Source organism: Triticum aestivum, chromosome 4B (genome assembly GCF_018294505.1).
Source record: "Triticum aestivum cultivar Chinese Spring chromosome 4B, IWGSC CS RefSeq v2.1, whole genome shotgun sequence".
In the NCBI taxonomy this organism is placed as follows: Eukaryota; Viridiplantae; Streptophyta; class Magnoliopsida; order Poales; family Poaceae; genus Triticum; species Triticum aestivum.
Genome location: NC_057804.1, coordinates 131935870 through 131943831, shown reverse-complemented (window position 1 = coordinate 131943831; position 7962 = coordinate 131935870). Strand labels below are relative to the sequence as shown.

Below are 7962 nucleotides of genomic sequence, written 5' to 3'. Positions count from 1 at the left end.
TCATGGCGAAGTTCCACACGGCTTGTTCAGATTTGACTATGCCATGACTTCTCAATTTTCTGACAAGGATTGGTGCAGATCTAAATAGGAAAGGTAACAAAAAATAATCATCAGAGTCATGTTGCACCAAAATCAAACAATTTCTCTATATCTCCGCCACTCAGTCAAAATGTGTGTGCACTAAATTAGAGAGCACATGAGAAACTGTTTGAGCAGCATAAATGGATGATTACTGCGGTTGTGAGCTCTAATTAAGCTAGGTGTTCTGGCATACAGTAATCAAAATGAATGGCACAACCGAACTAACGATGAGCAATATGATGCAGACATAGATTACAGGTGCCCGAATCTAACCTAGAGATAGAAGCTTGGTGATGCCTTCGGCAAGTTCAACGACCTCGCCGGCCCGCAGCACAGGGTCAACCATGCCGTGACAACAAAGGACCCTGAGGGCTGAGGCAATCGTCCACGACGTGATCTTCCTCATCTGGATTGTCGAAGTCTTCTCACCCCCAGCCCCCGGTCGAGTTGCCGTCGATCGGGAGTTCCGAGGATTGAGTGGTTGTGCAAATCAAATCGGCGGGCATCATGACCTGCGGCGCTCAGCAAGGAGCTATGCGGGGCGGCACCATGGGAGCCACACGAGCGACATGGCGAGGTTGGGGCGCTCCTTGGCCGCGGGAGGCGAGCAGGGAGAGACAGAAGTGCGGCGGCGTGGTGGCGTGCTTCAATGACGGCGAGTCCCCGACAGCGGCAGGGTGCCCCTCCGATAGCGACGCAGCGCGGCGATGGTGGGAAGGCGTGACCAGATCGACCTCTCGCGCAGCCGGCCGCCACCGCTCGCGGACAGAGAGAGATGTGAGAGGGATGGGACTTCCATGGGAAGAGAGAGAGGATGCGTTGACCTGTGGAGCTCGCCGTCGGATGCGTCATGTGTGCCGCCGCCGCAAGGGAGAGAGGTCATGGAGGAGACCGCGCGGGCGCGAGCGCCGTTCGATGCGTGAGTTGTGGGAAAAGACCGGAGCGATGCAGGGCGTGGCGGCGCGGGATCCGGCAGGTGGTCGGACGGGTGTGGCTGGAGGTGGGGGGAGGAAGGGAAGGAGGAGGCCGAGCCGAGCGGTGGCGGCGCAACCTCTACGAACCCTAGGCGTGAGAGGGGATCGAGCGCATAGGAGAGGGAGGAGAGGAGCGTCCCCTGGGTGCGGGCTGAACGATAAAAAAATCGGTGGGAGACAGATAGGCGAGACGGAAAATAACTCTACGATGATTAACCAACGAAATTGAGGACGAAAAAAAACCAGACGAAAATTAACCGACGGAGACTACCAACTGCTCCATTAGGAGTAGAGATGGAGCAGTTGGTAGTCTCCGTCGGCTAATTTTTGTCTCACCTACCATGGTTTTTTCCGTCCTCCCTCCCACCTCCGAGTTCCAAAAAACAACCAAAACCACGTCCACGTAGTTCTCTCGCACGCCAGAAAAACGAACAGAAATAAAACCTACGAAATTAAACCAGCGAAAAAAGATCGTGGCCTCCATACTACCCCGAGTCGATACGCCCTATCCTCCCTAACCGGCTCTCGTCTCCCTCAGATGCAGCCACCCGCTGAATCGAATCGCGCTGCCAGGCTCGTCCGCCTCGCCGTGGCTGCGTCCCTCCCCGGATGGCGGCGACGATGGAGGGAGCCACTGGCGCTGGCCAGGCTCCCGGCCGATGGACGCGCCGGGTTGTCGCTCCTCCGGGCCAGCCCCTCCCGCCGTGCTGCATCACGTGGCGGCGTAGGGAACCCTAACCAGCCCCCGATCTTCGCATCTCTCCCTGAATCCCTCCTCCTCCACGAGCCGCGCGTGTGCTTCTCTTCTCCCACATGCTGCTCCTCTCCCTCCCCAAATCGGCATGGATCTCGCACTGCTGGATCCCCTCCTCTCCCTCCCTGACTTGTCGTGAATCTTGTGCTGCGAGAGCTGCTCCTATCCCTTCCCTGGCCGCCATGGATCTGGCCAGGCACCATTGGAGGAAGCCCAACATTTATGTATGGACCTGCCTATTTTGATGGTATAAATCTAGGATTGCATGGTATGACCTGGTATTCTGAATGTTAGATGGGCATCTCAAAATATGTCCAGGACAAACTTAAAAGCTTCAATAAATGATACAATATTGGATTGGCATTATTCTCTTACACCATTTATGTAGTTATACTGTTCTGAATTTTTTCATCATAATGATATCTTATAATCATGCAACAGGCTAGGCGGTGTATACAGGCTGGTACATTGCACCGGGTGAAGGGTGCAGATCATGTTCCTGAGAGCATCCAAAACATATGGGAGGTGCTGCCCGGAGCTGTGGGAGGACCGCGTCGTGAGACCTCGGTGACTGCGGACATGGTAACCAACTAGACTCACACCTAACTTGAATTTTCCTTCTGCTGATTTGGTGTTAGTTCAGGTCCAGGGTAGGTGCTAATGGAGAGTTGGAGGGTGAATGGGAGAGGTGATAGCTAATTATGGTTTGACTTTAGTAATTATATTTGTTCCTTGTTCGTTGCCATTTTGTTGTGCTAAATGTAGTATGTGATCTAGAGGATATTTAGGTATCAGATTAGTAACAGTGCAGTAGCATCAGACACTTGGTGTTTTCTCATGTGATATATCTAAGTGGTAATCAGTTGTACAACTAGACAAATGCAAATGTCCATAGTAATAAACTTGTGGTCACAAAACTGCTGCTTAAAGTTTGTTCAATTATGGAAATGGGCATTTTAGTTCTGCTCCTTAATTTTGTTCAATTATGTAAACGCATGGGCACGCGATGCCGTTTCCTTACCTCACAAAATCAAACTGAAGGCATCCAATTCTGGTGGTAATAACTGATCACGTGTATTGCCATTTTTACAGAACAATTTATTCTCCTACTCTCCAGAGATCTGATCATAACTATCTTGCTCATTTGATGTTGTTATGTTTGTTACTCTGTCTTGGTAGAAACAGATATTAAGGAGAGGCACTCCAAGAGATCATGTGTAAGTACAATTGAGTTGTGAGTTTTCTTTTTTACACCATTGATATAATTTTAATATTTATGATGATTGCATATGGATATATAGCTATTTTGTTTACCTTGTGAAATAGTACCAATCTTAGAACATGCTCCTAATTCAGGTAAAACTATGGAAAATGAATGGGTAGATAGATTTTGAGATTTGGTCCTTCTATTGACCAATCGTATAGATTATGATCCTATAGAGTTAGAGTTGTTAATTATGTTATTATTGGTGTAGTTAAAACCTTCAGACAGCTAATGGTCTTGTCATCATGTTTTAGTATTGAACTGCAGAATACTGGAGCCGTAGTTTCCGCCTCATGCTTTCTCCCTTGTAAGGAGGATAGCCGGGGCGCGGTGCGAGGATAGCTGCCGCTTCATCCGAGGATGCGCCTGCTGACGGATGTCGCGTCGAGTCCATGACGGACCTCTTTGTGCAAGGCATCACCTCCTCCCTTCATCTCTTCTCTATTCAGCCCGGTCGGAGTGAGCATGCACGTGCATTCCTACGTACTGAAATGGTCGTTCCCGTGCGTCTCCAAGGTTGAACAAATATGGTTTTGTTTAACTGGTGGCTAGCTTTTTCTTACTAATGGAACCTGCAGCTCGGAACACACTGCACCCCGGTGATGGGAAGTCCGGAACAACTATCAATGCAGGAGACGATCAGCTGTTCTGCACTGGATCGGGAAGATCAGTGTTTGCCAGCGAGAGGGCTATAAGGAGGGCCAGGGTGTTGGTCAGGGAGGAGCTGTAGAAGACTGGTATCAAGTGAAGTGGGAGCTTATGTGACCAATTTTTGGTTTGCAGTAGTCAAACTATTCCATTGTTCGTTTCTGTATGTACTGTAATGGGATAGTGGGATGACCAGTGACGACGTGCCTGATGCAAAGGGATAATGAGAGAAATGGACCCTCCATTTAGACGTAAGACTTGCTTTCTCCCTTTTTCTCTACAGAGTCAAGATTGAATGTTGCTCAATATCCAGAAACTATCCAGGTTTGATAATTGTACCAACTGTATTTTCTTGAGGTTGTGTGTTACTGATTCAGTTTTCCTCTTATGAAATTTAGGCAGAGTGTGTACAGTACCATGGCCCAGTGTTCCAAACTGGATCAGGAAAAGCGGTCTTGTTGGGCAATGCTTCAATGCACAAGGCATGAGCTATTTTAGGAGGTAGGAAGCTTAACACCTGTTTATATGATTGTTGTATGCTTAAATTTATAAATTAGTTTGATTCTGCTACTCATTTTCTGCAGAAACTAGATGATACTTGTAATTATTGTACCAGAAAATAGATGATCATTGTATTTCTGCAACAGAAAACTTATTGTTGTGATTGTTTGATACCTTACTTGAGGCGTTGATCAGTTCGTGGAGCAAAGGTAACATATGCCTTGTCACGAGTTTTCCACATGGTTTCAAAGATGTTACGTTCAGTTTCTAACTTTCTAATAGCATTTACTTGGGTTTGACATTTCTTGCCACGGTTAGACTTCGGTCAGGTTTCACTAATTTTTTTGGCTCCGTCATGCAGCTGGAGGGAGATGGGATACTGACGATTATTGAGAGCTATTGGATTATTGAGAGTTAGTATTGTACATAATTTGCTTTATAAGAGGTATTGCCACTATACTGACAGAAATTCCGTGTTACAATTCTCCAAGGTTGCCATTTGTGAAAAAATACAATATTTTGGAGGGCATCTCTGACAGGATACACATACTTCCGGATGCAATAGTTTCTGAAGCAGCACCCCTGAAGAAAGATGATATGGAATACGCCTTGGATATCTACCATCCCAACCGTATAATCAGAAGAATAATACTTAACTGTCCTACATTTGCTACAACCCTCTGGAAAAAATTCTCTTGAAGGGAAGTGCAAGTTATATGTTGATGGTGGAGGTGTGAATCTTACCAGCGATGTGTATTCTTCCTTTACTATCCATATGAAAGTGAGGTGCTTAATGCGCAAGCCTCTATCAACAGAGGTGGGTCGAATTATTATTTCCAAAACAAGCCTCTTAATAAATACTTCATATATTGCTTCTGATCAAATTAAGATTTTTATTATAAATATCATTATAGGCCCATTCAAAATGGAAACAAATATCTCCTGCATTTTTCAATATGCTACAACTAAGTGTTCCAACAGTTTTGAAACCTTTCATGGTGTACCAGCATAATTCTCTTTTTCGTTCGAGGTTTATTCCCCAGCACTTTCATTCCTCCAATTTTAATCCTGAGAAGATTAGGTCAGCCATTTTAGTTTTTAATATGGATGAGCTTTATCATGATCTTTTTATTCTCCTAATTGGCAGTTTGGTTTTGTTTCCAAAATTGTCAAGAAAATAACTATCTTTTACAGGGGATAAGCAAATGAACTCTTAGTATACCATTATAATTAGGTAGGTTGTCAAATGCTATGTTTCTCCTTCATGGAAGATATTCTAACAGAGTATATCTAATCAGATTTCAGCCACGTTCTAACAATTGCTTGCATGCATAGCTAAGAATGCAAGATAGAATAACTGAAAATTCAGATCTTTTCATGCCTATGTCTTCGGGACAATTATAGTTTGTACAAGATTGGTGTTATTTCAAAATTGTTCAGAAGTCTTTTTTATTTGAATTTTTGTTGCTTCTGCTCTTGGTCGGTGAAATAAATCAGTAATGTTTTTTCCATACTTTTTATTGTGATATCTTATGAAGCTCGTAAATCAACCAACAATGCTGCTATAAGGTAGCTATTTTCCTCTACGATAGTTGTTTCTTCAGTTGATTTAGCTGATCGCTGATGGCTGCAGTTTAGACTCCTACATGCCTCTCCTTCCTTTATCGTTGTCCACCAGTCCAGGCTGGCGCTGTCCTCTCTGTCGCCTATCATGTCTAGCATTTTCTATTTCTGCAGATTCTATATTGTTGGGTACAACTATGGGTACGCCTTGGAGAGATAAAATCCCTAGCACCCCTCATGCAAAGAGAAGCGGAATCTCCTTTTTTGTTGTAGTGTATGCCTTCTAATTATATTGCAATAGTAATATGCCAATAAGTATTTGGAATAAGAGCAAATAGTTTATGGTTATCTAGAATTTTCATTACTTATATTGTTTATTGGACCATGTGTATGTATTAAGTCATTCGCAAATACACATGTGGTGTCAACTCACTCACAGCTATTATTCACGTTAGCTTTGGAACTTTAGGTTTTGCACTCAGTTCGGCTCTTTGTGACTATTCAAGTATTCAATTCATCAGGAACCTCATGTCATAATTTAATGTTCTTCACAGTAGTTCTTGGGCATCATTATGTTTTGTTGATCCAAATTTTACTATTCTCAAATATTTCTTGTTTCATGTTGTTTCCAATATAGAATTCTAGAAATTTTACATCTAACATTGTCTAAAATGATCCACTTGCATGAAAAATCACCTTTCATATTTGGTGAGTTGTTTCTGAAATCTGTAATCTTTAATCGTCCTTTTTGTCTTGGCCACCCAAATTACCAAATGATGCCAGCTCTGTTTGCACGATGTGTACAATTCTCGATTTCACTAAAATGGGCTCCATGTGAATCTAAATAAAACACTAAATTGCAACAATAGCCTAATTGAACTTGTGATTTTGGAAATGTTATGGCCGAAGAAGCTCATCAAACAGTGTACTGTAAACTGGTTGGTTATTGAGAGGCCCTTTATCTGTTTCTATCCCAGTCGGTCCACAAGTGCATGATAGGTGATCATGTGGTATTTGTGATGTTCTTTACACTAACTGGATGCAAGTGATGTGTGTTAGTCTGCTTTCCAGTTTCTTCCCCACCTTTATGTTGAATGTACTATGTGTTTTTGCCATATCTGGCTGTTGACATTTCCTAAACTAGATTTAATTGTTGTTTAGATGGCGAGGTTCATGGATAAGCAGTATTTCTGTCATATTTGCGTTCTATCATTATGTGCTTTCTCCACGTAGTTGTTGGCTGGACCGTATATTTATTGCATGATGAAAACGAATTTCTATGATTGTGATTTTGACAAAATAAACAACACACTATATGATGGCACCTCAAAAGGGTGTGATTCATCTTTAACTTCTTTATCCACTTGCGCTTTCAGCACCGCAGAGCTCATGCAAAGACCATGAGGAGCAGCACTGCTGGACGGAACAGAAACAACAATGGTGATGTAGCTTCTTATTCCCCATACTCGTAACACGGTGGAGGGCGACAAACAATGTAACTGATGGTGGCAGTGGTGGTGTAGGGGAGGAGCATATGGACCATACAATCTAGGAGTCCTGATCGCAAGCTGTGATTCTGCCATGTTATCGGTGCTTGAGCGCCGTATGAGGGTGAAGAACATTACCTTATCAATGTGTCTTGCATGCCACCCGTTACCTTGAGTCCTCGGTATATTAGGGTTGTAATGTTTTGTTTATTCAATGGATTCTTGGCCGTCCTGTAGCTAATTCCATCCAGTATTCGTTCTAGCAAGTGTTTTGGTCTGGTGTGTAATTTTGGGCCTGCTGTGTTGCCATATCCCTTTTTTTAAACCGGATCTGCCAGGCGATGTGTCACTGGTTCCCTGGTCGAACCTCCGGTCGTGATGGTTTGGTAGAGATGCAATTTGTAAAATTACTTAACTAAGTTGGGTTTGATAAAGCGATCACAAAGAAGATGCAGACAACACTGTACACGCGTACAACATGCACACATCTGCATGATTTGCATGTTCCTTAATCGCTATTTGTTACAACAGTATGCAAGTGCATATATAGATAGACAGACAGAGGGAGGGGGGAGGCAGGTAGGAAGGGAGTTGACGCCAGGTTATTGAAAAATGTGACGAGCTTGAATTAGAGGCGAAGATAGTGGGTAAAGAAGAAGTATGCCCCGTTGTCGATGATAAATCATCATA

The 7962-nt window shown here is 43.9% G+C and overlaps 1 long non-coding RNA gene across 47 annotated transcripts; it reads left to right on the top strand.

Moving 5' to 3' along the window:
• The first annotated feature begins 1505 nt into the window (after positions 1 to 1505).
• Positions 1506 to 7740, top strand: LOC123091461 (uncharacterized). 47 transcript variants are annotated; one of them, XR_006443183.1, is made up of 9 exons: positions 1512 to 2033; positions 2251 to 2391; positions 2453 to 2497; positions 2995 to 3026; positions 3341 to 4222; positions 4306 to 4431; positions 4584 to 4635; positions 4714 to 5039; positions 7162 to 7740. It is a non-coding gene; the product is annotated as an uncharacterized lncRNA (long non-coding RNA). The 47 variants fall into 47 exon arrangements; XR_006443174.1 differs by having other exon boundaries at positions 3328 to 4222; XR_006443187.1 differs by having other exon boundaries at positions 1510 to 1779; positions 2995 to 4222.
• Positions 7741 to 7962: the final 222 nt, after the last annotated feature.